Below are 11,892 nucleotides of genomic sequence, written 5' to 3' on the forward strand. Positions count from 1 at the left end.
CTGAACTCTGGCTGCTGTGAAAGCCACAGCGCGGCCCCGCAAAAAAGCTGAAACCCTTAGCCGGGCTCCAGCACTTGCCCTAGCCCGAACCCTAACCCTAGCTCCGGCCAAAACCCTACCTCCAGCCATAGGCCAGGCTCGGCCCGAGCCTATCTCCAGCCCTAACCGAGTCCCAGCTGAACTCTGGCTGCTGTGCAAGCCACAGCGCCGGCCCCGCAAAAAGCTGAAACCCTTAGCCGGGCTCCAGCACTTGCCCTAGCCCGAACCCTAACCCTAGCTCCGGCCAAAACCCTACCTCCAGCCATAGGCCAGGCTCGGCCCCGACCCTATCTCCAGCCCTAACCTAGCTCCCAGCTGAACTCTGGCTGCTGTGCAAGCCACAGCGCCGGCCCCGCAAAAAAGCTGAAACCCTTAGCCGGGCTCCAGCACTTGCCCTAGCCCGAACCCTAACCCTAGCTCCGGCCAAACCCTACCTCCAGCCATAGGCCAGGCTCAGCCCGAGACCTATCTCCAGCCCTAACCGTTGGTCCCAGTGAACTCTGGCTGCTGTGCAAGCCACAGCGCCGGCCCCGCAAAAAGCTGAAACCCTTAGCCGGGCTCCAGCACTTGCCCTAGCCCGAACCCTAACCCTAGCTCCGGCCAAAACCCTACCACCAGCCATAGGCCAGGCTCCGTCCGCGACCCCATCTCTAGCCCTAACCCGAGCTCCCAGCTGAACTCTGGCTGCTGTGCAAGCCACAGCGCCGGCCCCGCAAAAAGCTGAAACCCTTAGCCGGGCTCCAGCACTTGCCCTAGCCCGAACCCTAACCCTAGCTCGGCCAAAACCCTACCTCCAGCCATAGGCCAGGCTCGGGCAAAACCTATATCCAGCCCTAACCGTAGGTCCCAGCTGAACTCTGGCTGCTGTGCAAGCCACAGCGCCGGCCCGCAAAAAGCTGAAACCCTTAGCCGGGCTCCAGCACTTGCCCTAGCCCGAACCCTAACCCTAGCTCCGGCCAAACCCTACCTCCAGCCATAGGCCAGGCTCGGGCCCCGACCCTATCTCCAGCCCATAACCCTAGCTCCCAGCTGAACTCTGGCTGCTGTGCAAGCCACAGCGCCGGCCCCCGCAAAAAGCTGAAACCCTTAGCCGGGCTCCAGCACTTGCCCTAGCCCGAACCCTAACCCTAGCTCCGGCCAAAACCCTACCTCCAGCCATAGGCCAGGCTCGGGCCCCGACCCTATCTCCAGCCCTAACCCTAGCTCCCAGCTGAACTCTGGCTGCTGTGCAAGCCACAGCGCCGGCCCCGCAAAAAGCTGAAACCCTTAGCCGGGCTCCAGCACTTGCCCTAGCCCGAACCCTAACCCTAGCTCCGGCCAAAACCCTACCTCCAGCCATAGGCCAGGCTCGGGCCCCGACCCTATCTCCAGCCCTAACCCGAGCTCCCAGCTGAACTCTGGCTGCTGTGCAAGCCACAGCGCCGGCCCCGCAAAAAGCTGAAACCCTTAGCCGGGCTCCAGCACTTGCCCTAGCCCGAACCCTAACCCTAGCTCCGGCCAAAACCCTACCTCCAGCCATAGGCCAGGCTCGGGCCACGACCCTATCTCCAGCCCTAACCCGAGTCCCAGCTGAACTCTGGCTGCTGTGCAAGCCACAGCGCCGGCCCCGCAAAAAGCTGAAACCCTTAGCCGGGCTCCAGCACTTGCCCTAGCCCGAACCCTAACCCTAGCTCCGGCCAAAACCCTACCTCCAGCCATAGGCCAGGCTCGGGCCCCGACCCTATCTCCAGCCCTAACCCGAGCTCCCAGCTGAACTCTGGCTGCTGTGCAAGCCACAGCGCCGGCCCCGCAAAAGCTGAAACCCTTAGCCGGGCTCCAGCACTTGCCCTAGCCCGAACCCTAACCCTAGCTCCGGCCAAAACCCTACCTCCAGCCATAGGCCAGGCTCGGGCCCCGACCCTATCTCCAGCCCTAACCCTAGCTCCCAGCTGAACTCTGGCTGCTGTGCAAGCCACAGCGCCGGCCCCGCAAAAAGCTGAAACCCTTAGCCGGTCTCCAGCACTTGCCCTAGCCCGAACCCTAACCCTAGCTCCGGCCAAAACCCTACCTCCAGCCATAGGCCAGGCTCGGGCCCCGACCCTATCTCCAGCCCTAACCCTAGGTCCCAGCTGAACTCTGGCTGCTGTGCAAGCCACAGCGCCGGCCCCGCAAAAAAGCTGAAACCCTTAGCCGGGCTCCAGCACTTGCCCTAGCCCGAACCCTAACCCTAGCTCCGCCAAAACCCTACCTCCAGCCATAGGCCAGGCTCGGGCCCCGACCCTATCTCCAGCCCTAACCCGAGCTCCCAGCTGAACTCTGGCTGCTGTGCAAGCCACAGCGCCGGCCCCGCAAAAAGCTGAAACCCTTAGCCGGGCTCCAGCACTTGCCCTAGCCCGAACCCTAACCCTAGCTCCGGCCAAAACCCTACCTCCAGCCATAGGCCAGGCTCCGGCCCCGACCTATCTCCAGCCCTAACCCTAGGTCCCAGCTGAACTCTGGCTGCTGTGCAAGCCACAGCGCCGGCCCCGCAAAAAGCTGAAACCCTTAGCCGGGCTCCAGCACTTGCCCTAGCCCGAACCCTAACCCTAGCTCCGGCCAAAACCCTACCTCCAGCCATAGGCCAGGCTCCGGCCCCGACCCTATCTCCAGCCCTAACCCGAGCTCCCAGCTGAACTCTGGCTGCTGTGCAAGCCACAGCGCCGGCCCCGCAAAAAGCTGAAAACCCTTAGCCGGGCTCCAGCACTTGCCCTAGCCCGAACCCTAACCCTAGCTCCGGCCAAAACCCTACCTCCAGCCATAGGCCAGGCTCGGGCCCCGACCCTATCTCCAGCCCTAACCCTAGCTCCCAGCTGAACTCTGGCTGCTGTGCAAGCCACAGCGCCGGCCCCGCAAAAAGCTGAAACCCTTAGCCGGGCTCCAGCACTTGCCCTAGCCCGAACCCTAACCCTAGCTCCGGCCAAAACCCTACCTCCAGCCATAGGCCAGGCTCGGGCCCCGACCCTATCTCCAGCCCTAACCCGTAGTCCCAGCTGAACTCTGGCTGCTGTGCAAGCCACAGCGCCGGCCCCGCAAAAAGCTGAAACCCTTAGCCGGGCTCCAGCACTTGCCCTAGCCCGAACCCTAACCCTAGCTCCGGCCAAAACCCTACCTCCAGCCATAGGCCAGGCTCGGGCCCCGACCCTATCTCCAGCCCTAACCCGAGCTCCCAGCTGAACTCTGGCTGCTGTGCAAGCCACAGCGCCGGCCCCGCAAAAAGCTGAAACCCTTAGCCGGGCTCCAGCACTTGCCCTAGCCCGAACCCTAACCCTAGCTCCGGCCAAAACCCTACCTCCAGCCATAGGCCAGGCTCGGGCCCCGACCCTATCTCCAGCCCTAACCCGAGCTCCCAGCTGAACTCTGGCTGCTGTGCAAGCCACAGCGCCGGCCCCGCAAAAAGCTGAAACCCTTAGCCGGGCTCCAGCACTTGCCCTAGCCCGAACCCTAACCCTAGCTCCGGCCAAAACCCTACCTCCAGCCATAGGCCAGGCTCGGGCCCCGACCCTATCTCCAGCCCTAACCCTAGCTCCCAGCTGAACTCTGGCTGCTGTGCAAGCCACAGCGCCGGCCCCGCAAAAAGCTGAAACCCTTAGCCGGGCTCCAGCACTTGCCCTAGCCCGAACCCTAACCCTAGCTCCGGCCAAAACCCTACCTCCAGCCATAGGCCAGGCTCGGGCCCCGACCCTATCTCCAGCCCTAACCCTAGCTCCCAGCTGAACTCTGGCTGCTGTGCAAGCCACAGCGCCGGCCCCGCAAAAAGCTGAAACCCTTAGCCGGGCTCCAGCACTTGCCCTAGCCCGAACCCTAACCCTAGCTCCGGCCAAAACCCTACCTCCAGCCATAGGCCAGGCTCGGGCCCCGACCCTATCTCCAGCCCTAACCCTAGCTCCCAGCTGAACTCTGGCTGCTGTGCAAGCCACAGCGCCGGCCCCGCAAAAAGCTGAAACCCTTAGCCGGGCTCCAGCACTTGCCCTAGCCCGAACCCTAACCCTAGCTCCGGCCAAAACCCTACCTCCAGCCATAGGCCAGGCTCGGGCCCCGACCCTATCTCCAGCCCTAACCCTAGCTCCCAGCTGAACTCTGGCTGCTGTGCAAGCCACAGCGCCGGCCCCGCAAAAAGCTGAAACCCTTAGCCGGGCTCCAGCACTTGCCCTAGCCCGAACCCTAACCCTAGCTCCGGCCAAAACCCTACCTCCAGCCATAGGCCAGGCTCGGGCCCCGACCCTATCTCCAGCCCTAACCCTAGCTCCCAGCTGAACTCTGGCTGCTGTGCAAGCCACAGCGCCGGCCCCGCAAAAAGCTGAAACCCTTAGCCGGGCTCCAGCACTTGCCCTAGCCCGAACCCTAACCCTAGCTCCGGCCAAAACCCTACCTCCAGCCATAGGCCAGGCTCGGGCCCCGACCCTATCTCCAGCCCTAACCCTAGCTCCCAGCTGAACTCTGGCTGCTGTGCAAGCCACAGCGCCGGCCCCGCAAAAAGCTGAAACCCTTAGCCGGGCTCCAGCACTTGCCCTAGCCCGAACCCTAACCCTAGCTCCGGCCAAAACCCTACCTCCAGCCATAGGCCAGGCTCGGGCCCCGACCCTATCTCCAGCCCTAACCCTAGGCTCCCAGCTGAACTCTGGCTGCTGTGCAAGCCACAGCGCCGGCCCCGCAAAAAGCTGAAACCCTTAGCCGGGCTCCAGCACTTGCCCTAGCCCGAACCCTAACCCTAGCTCCGGCCAAAACCCTACCTCCAGCCATAGGCCAGGCTCGGGCCCCGACCCTATCTCCAGCCCTAACCCGAGCTCCCAGCTGAACTCTGGCTGCTGTGCAAGCCACAGCGCCGGCCCCGCAAAAAGCTGAAACCCTTAGCCGGGCTCCAGCACTTGCCCTAGCCCGAACCCTAACCCTAGCTCCGGCCAAAACCCTACCTCCAGCCATAGGCCAGGCTCGGGCCCCGACCCTATCTCCAGCCCTAACCCTAGCTCCCAGCTGAACTCTGGCTGCTGTGCAAGCCACAGCGCCGGCCCCGCAAAAAGCTGAAACCCTTAGCCGGGCTCCAGCACTTGCCCTAGCCCGAACCCTAACCCTAGCTCCGGCCAAAACCCTACCTCCAGCCATAGGCCAGGCTCGGGCCCCGACCCTATCTCCAGCCCTAACCCTAGCTCCCAGCTGAACTCTGGCTGCTGTGCAAGCCACAGCGCCGGCCCCGCAAAAAGCTGAAACCCTTAGCCGGGCTCCAGCACTTGCCCTAGCCCGAACCCTAACCCTAGCTCCGGCCAAAACCCTACCTCCAGCCATAGGCCAGGCTCGGGCCCCGACCCTATCTCCAGCCCTAACCCGAGCTCCCAGCTGAACTCTGGCTGCTGTGCAAGCCACAGCGCCGGCCCCGCAAAAAGCTGAAACCCTTAGCCGGGCTCCAGCACTTGCCCTAGCCCGAACCCTAACCCTAGCTCCGGCCAAAACCCTACCTCCAGCCATAGGCCAGGCTCGGGCCCAGACCCTATCTCCAGCCCTAACCCGGGCTCCCAGCTGAACTCTGGCTGCTGTGCAAGCCACAGCGCCGGCCCCGCAAAAAGCTGAAACCCTTAGCCGGGCTCCAGCACTTGCCCTAGCCCGAACCCTAACCCTAGCTCCGGCCAAAACCCTACCTCCAGCCATAGGCCAGGCTCGGGCCCCGACCCTATCTCCAGCCCTAACCCTAGCTCCCAGCTGAACTCTGGCTGCTGTGCAAGCCACAGCGCCGGCCCCGCAAAAAGCTGAAACCCTTAGCCGGGCTCCAGCACTTGCCCTAGCCCGAACCCTAACCCTAGCTCCGGCCAAAACCCTACCTCCAGCCATAGGCCAGGCTCGGGCCCCGACCCTATCTCCAGCCCTAACCCGAGCTCCCAGCTGAACTCTGGCTGCTGTGCAAGCCACAGCGCCGGCCCCGCAAAAAGCTGAAACCCTTAGCCGGGCTCCAGCACTTGCCCTAGCCCGAACCCTAACCCTAGCTCCGGCCAAAACCCTACCTCCAGCCATAGGCCAGGCTCGGGCCCCGACCCTATCTCCAGCCCTAACCCTAGCTCCCAGCTGAACTCTGGCTGCTGTGCAAGCCACAGCGCCGGCCCCGCAAAAAGCTGAAACCCTTAGCCGGGCTCCAGCACTTGCCCTAGCCCGAACCCTAACCCTAGCTCCGGCCAAAACCCTACCTCCAGCCATAGGCCAGGCTCGGGCCCCGACCCTATCTCCAGCCCTAACCCTAGTCCCAGCTGAACTCTGGCTGCTGTGCAAGCCACAGCGCCGGCCCCGCAAAAAGCTGAAACCCTTAGCCGGGCTCCAGCACTTGCCCTAGCCCGAACCCTAACCCTAGCTCCGGCCAAAACCCTACCTCCAGCCATAGGCCAGGCTCGGGCCCCGACCCTATCGCCAGCCCTAACCCGAGCTCCCAGCTGAACTCTGGCTGCTGTGCAAGCCACAGCGCCGGCCCCGCAAAAAGCTGAAACCCTTAGCCGGGCTCCAGCACTTGCCCTAGCCCGAACCCTAACCCTAGCTCCGGCCAAAACCCTACCTCCAGCCATAGGCCAGGCTCCGGCCCCGACCCTATCTCCAGCCCTAACCCTAGCTCCCAGCTGAACTCTGGCTGCTGTGCAAGCCACAGCGCCGGCCCCGCAAAAAGCTGAAACCCTTAGCCGGGCTCCAGCACTTGCCCTAGCCCGAACCCTAACCCTAGCTCCGGCCAAAACCCTACCTCCAGCCATAGGCCAGGCTCGGGCCCCGACCCTATCTCCAGCCCTAACCCGAGCTCCCAGCTGAACTCTGGCTGCTGTGCAAGCCACAGCGCCGGCCCCGCAAAAAGCTGAAACCCTTAGCCGGGCTCCAGCACTTGCCCTAGCCCGAACCCTAACCCTAGCTCCGGCCAAAACCCTACCTCCAGCCATAGGCCAGGCTCGGGCCCCGACCCTATCTCCAGCCCTAACCCTAGCTCCCAGCTGAACTCTGGCTGCTGTGCAAGCCACAGCGCCGGCCCCGCAAAAAGCTGAAACCCTTAGCCGGGCTCCAGCACTTGCCCTAGCCCGAACCCTAACCCTAGCTCCGGCCAAAACCCTACCTCCAGCCATAGGCCAGGCTCGGCCCCGAACCCTATCTCCAGCCCTAACCCGAGCTCCCAGCTGAACTCTGGCTGCTGTGCAAGCCACAGCGCCGGCCCCGCAAAAAGCTGAAACCCTTAGCCGGGCTCCAGCACTTGCCCTAGCCCGAACCCTAACCCTAGCTCCGGCCAAAACCCTACCTCCAGCCATAGGCCAGGCTCCGGCCCCGACCCTATCTCCAGCCCTAACCCGAGCTCCCAGCTGAACTCTGGCTGCTGTGCAAGCCACAGCGCCGGCCCCGCAAAAAGCTGAAACCCTTAGCCGGGCTCCAGCACTTGCCCTAGCCCGAACCCTAACCCTAGCTCCGGCCAAAACCCTACCTCCAGCCATAGGCCAGGCTCGGGCCCCGACCCTATCGCCAGCCCTAACCCGAGCTCCCAGCTGAACTCTGGCTGCTGTGCAAGCCACAGCGCCGGCCCTGCAAAAAGCTGAAACCCTTAGCCGGGCTCCAGCACTTGCCCTAGCCCGAACCCTAACCCTAGCTCCGGCCAAAACCCTACCTCCAGCCATAGGCCAGGCTCAGGCCCCGACCCTATCTCCAGCCCTAACCCGAGCTCCCAGCTGAACTCTGGCTGCTGTGCAAGCCACAGCGCCGGCCCCGCAAAAAGCTGAAACCCTTAGCCGGGCTCCAGCACTTGCCCTAGCCCGAACCCTAACCCTAGCTCCGGCCAAAACCCTACCTCCAGCCATAGGCCAGGCTCGGGCCCCGACCCTATCTCCAGCCCTAACCCGAGCTCCCAGCTGAACTCTGGCTGCTGTGCAAGCCACAGCGCCGGCCCCGCAAAAAGCTGAAACCCTTAGCCGGGCTCCAGCACTTGCCCTAGCCCGAACCCTAACCCTAGCTCCGGCCAAAACCCTACCTCCAGCCATAGGCCAGGCTCCAGCCTCGAGCCTATCTCCAGCCCTAACCCTTGGTCCCAGGTGAACTCTGGCTGCTGTGCAAGCCACAGCGCCGGCCCCGCAAAAAGCTGAAACCCTTAGCCGGGCTCCAGCACTTGCCCTAGCCCGAACCCTAACCCTAGCTCCGGCCAAAACCCTACCTCCAGCCATAGGCCAGGCTCGGGCCCCGACCCTATCTCCAGCCCTAACCCTAGCTCCCAGCTGAACTCTGGCTGCTGTGCAAGCCACAGCGCCGGCCCCGCAAAAAGCTGAAACCCTTAGCCGGGCTCCAGCACTTGCCCTAGCCCGAACCCTAACCCTAGCTCCGGCCAAAACCCTACCTCCAGCCATAGGCCAGGCTCCAGGCCCGAGCCTATCTCCAGCCCTAACCCGTGGTCCCAGGTGAACTCTGGCTGCTGTGCAAGCCACAGCGCCGGCCCCGCAAAAAGCTGAAACCCTTAGCCGGGCTCCAGCACTTGCCCTAGCCCGAACCCTAACCCTAGCTCCGGCCAAAACCCTACCACCAGCCATAGGCCAGGCTCCGTCCGCGACCCCTATCTCTAGCCCTAACCCGAGCTCCCAGCTGAACTCTGGCTGCTGTGCAAGCCACAGCGCCGGCCCCGCAAAAAGCTGAAACCCTTAGCCGGGCTCCAGCACTTGCCCTAGCCCGAACCCTAACCCTAGCTCCGGCCAAAACCCTACCTCCAGCCATAGGCCAGGCTCCAGCCTCGAGCCTATCTCCAGCCCTAACCCTAGGTCCCAGGCTGAACTCTGGCTGCTGTGCAAGCCACAGCGCCGGCCCCGCAAAAAGCTGAAACCCTTAGCCGGGCTCCAGCACTTGCCCTAGCCCGAACCCTAACCCTAGCTCCGGCCAAAACCCTACCTCCAGCCATAGGCCAGGCTCGGGCCCCGACCCTATCTCCAGCCCTAACCCGAGCTCCCAGCTGAACTCTGGCTGCTGTGCAAGCCACAGCGCCGGCCCCGCAAAAAGCTGAAACCCTTAGCCGGGCTCCAGCACTTGCCCTAGCCCGAACCCTAACCCTAGCTCCGGCCAAAACCCTACCTCCAGCCATAGGCCAGGCTCGGGCCCCGACCCTATCTCCAGCCCGAACCCGAGCTCCCAGCTGAACTCTGGTTGCTGTGCAAGCCACAGCGCTGGCCCCGCAAAAAGCTGAAACCCTTAGCCGGGCTGCAGCACTTGCCCTAGCCCGAACCCTAACCCTAGCTCCGGCCAAAACCCTACCTCCAGCCATAGGCCAGGCTCGGGCCAAAACATTATCTCCAGCCCTAACCGTAGGTCCCAGCTGAACTCTGGCTGCTGTGCAAGCCACAGCGCCGGCCCCGCAAAAAGCTGAAACCCTTAGCCGGGCTCCAGCACTTGCCCTAGCCCGAACCCTAACCCTAGCTCCGGCCAAAACCCTACCTCCAGCCATAGGCCAGGCTCGGGCCCCGACCCTATCTCCAGCCCTAACCCTAGCTCCCAGCTGAACTCTGGCTGCTGTGCAAGCCACAGCGCCGGCCCCGCAATAAGCAGAAACCCTTAGCCGGGCTCCAGCACTTGCCCTAGCCCGAACCCTAACCCTAGCTCCGGCCAAAACCCTACCTCCAGCCATAGGCCAGGCTCGGGCCCCGACCCTATCTCCAGCCCTAACCCGAGCTCCCAGCTGAACTCTGGCTGCTGTGCAAGCCACAGCGCCGGCCCCGCAAAAAGCTGAAACCCTTAGCCGGGCTCCAGCACTTGCCCTAGCCCGAACCCTAACCCTAGCTCCGGCCAAAACCCTACCTCCAGCCATAGGCCAGGCTCCGTCCGCGACCCTATCTCCAGCCCTAACCCGAGCTCCCAGCTGAACTCTGGCTGCTGTGCAAGCCACAGCGCCGGCCCCGCAAAAAGCTGAAACCCTTAGCCGGGCTGCAGCACTTGCCCTAGCCCGAACCCTAACCCTAGCTCCGGCCAAAACCCTACCTCCAGCCATAGGCCAGGCTCGGGCCAAAACCTTATCTCCAGCCCTAACCCGAGCTCCCAGCTGAACTCTGGCTGCTGTGCAAGCCACAGCGCCGGCCCCGCAAAAAGCTGAAACCCTTAGCCGGGCTCCAGCACTTGCCCTAGCCCGAACCCTAACCCTAGCTCCGGCCAAAACCCTACCTCCAGCCATAGGCCAGGCTCAGGCCCCGAGCCTATCTCCAGCCCGAACCCGAGCTCCCAGCTGAACTCTGGCTGCTGTGCAAGCCACAGCGCTGGCCCCGCAAAAAGCTGAAACCCTTAGCCGGGCTGCAGCACTTGCCCTAGCCCGAACCCTAACCCTAGCTCCGGCCAAAACCCTACCTCCAGCCATAGGCCAGGCTCGGGCCCGACCCTATCGCCAGCCCTAACCCGAGCTCCCAGCTGAACTCTGGCTGCTGTGCAAGCCACAGCGCCGGCCCTGCAAAAAGCTGAAACCCTTAGCCGGGCTCCAGCACTTGCCCTAGCCCGAACCCTAACCCTAGCTCCGGCCAAAACCCTACCTCCAGCCATAGGCCAGGCTCGGGCCCCGACCCTATCTCCAGCCCTAACCCGAGCTCCCAGCTGAACTCTGGCTGCTGTGCAAGCCACAGCGCCGGCCCCGCAATAAGCTGAAACCCTTAGCCGGGCTCCAGCACTTGCCCTAGCCCGAACCCTAACCCTAGCTCCGGCCAAAACCCTACCTCCAGCCATAGGCCAGGCTCGGGCCCCGACCCTATCTCCAGCCCTAACCCGAGCTCCCAGCTGAACTCTGGCTGCTGTGCAAGCCACAGCGCCGGCCCCGCAAAAAGCTGAAACCCTTAGCCGGGCTCCAGCACTTGCCCTAGCCCGAACCCTAACCCTAGCTCCGGCCAGAACCCTACCTCCAGCCATAGGCCAGGCTCAGGCCCCGACCCTATCTCCAGCCCGAACCCTAGGTCCCAGCTGAACTCTGGCTGCTGTGCAAGCCACAGCGCCGGCCCCGCAAAAAGCTGAAACCCTTAGCCGGGCTCCAGCACTTGCCCTAGCCCGAACCCTAACCCTAGCTCCGGCCAAAACCCTACCTCCAGCCATAGGCCAGGCTCGGGCCCCGACCCTATCTCCTGCCCTTACCCTAGGTCCCAGCTGAACTCTGGCTGCTGTGCAAGCCACAGCGCCGGCCCCGCAAAAAGCTGAAACCCTTAGCCGGGCTGCAGCACTTGCCCTAGCCCGAACCCTAACCCTAGCTCCGGCCAAAACCCTACCTCCAGCCATAGGCCAGGCTCGGGCCCCGACCCTATCTCCAGCCCTAACCCTAGCTCCCAGCTGAACTCTGGCTGCTGTGCAAGCCACAGCGCCGGCCCCGCAATAAGCTGAAACCCTTAGCCGGGCTCCAGCACTTGCCCTAGCCCGAACCCTAACCCTAGCTCCGGCCAAAACCCTACCTCCAGCCATAGGCCAGGCTCGGGCCCCGAGCCTATCTCCAGCCCTAACCCGAGCTCCCAGCTGAACTCTGGCTGCTGTGCAAGCCACAGCGCCGGCCCCGCAAAAAGCTGAAACCCTTAGCCGGGCTCCAGCACTTGCCCTAGCCCGAACCCTAACCCTAGCTCCGGCCAAAACCCTACCTCCAGCCATAGGCCAGGCTCAGGCCCCGAGCCTATCTCCAGCCCGAACCCGAGCTCCCAGCTGAACTCTGGCTGCTGTGCAAGCCACAGCGCTGGCCCCGCAAAAAGCTGAAACCCTTAGCCGGGCTGCAGCACTTGCCCTAGCCCGAACCCTAACCCTAGCTCCAGCCAAAACCCTACCTCCAGCCATAGGCCAGGCTCGGGCCGCGACCCTATCTCCTGCCCTTACCCTACGTCCCAGCTGAACTCTGGCTGCTGTGCAAGC

The sequence above is a fragment of the Scleropages formosus genome, chromosome 14 (genome assembly GCF_900964775.1).
Source record: "Scleropages formosus chromosome 14, fSclFor1.1, whole genome shotgun sequence".
NCBI lineage: Eukaryota > Metazoa > Chordata > Actinopteri > Osteoglossiformes > Osteoglossidae > Scleropages > Scleropages formosus.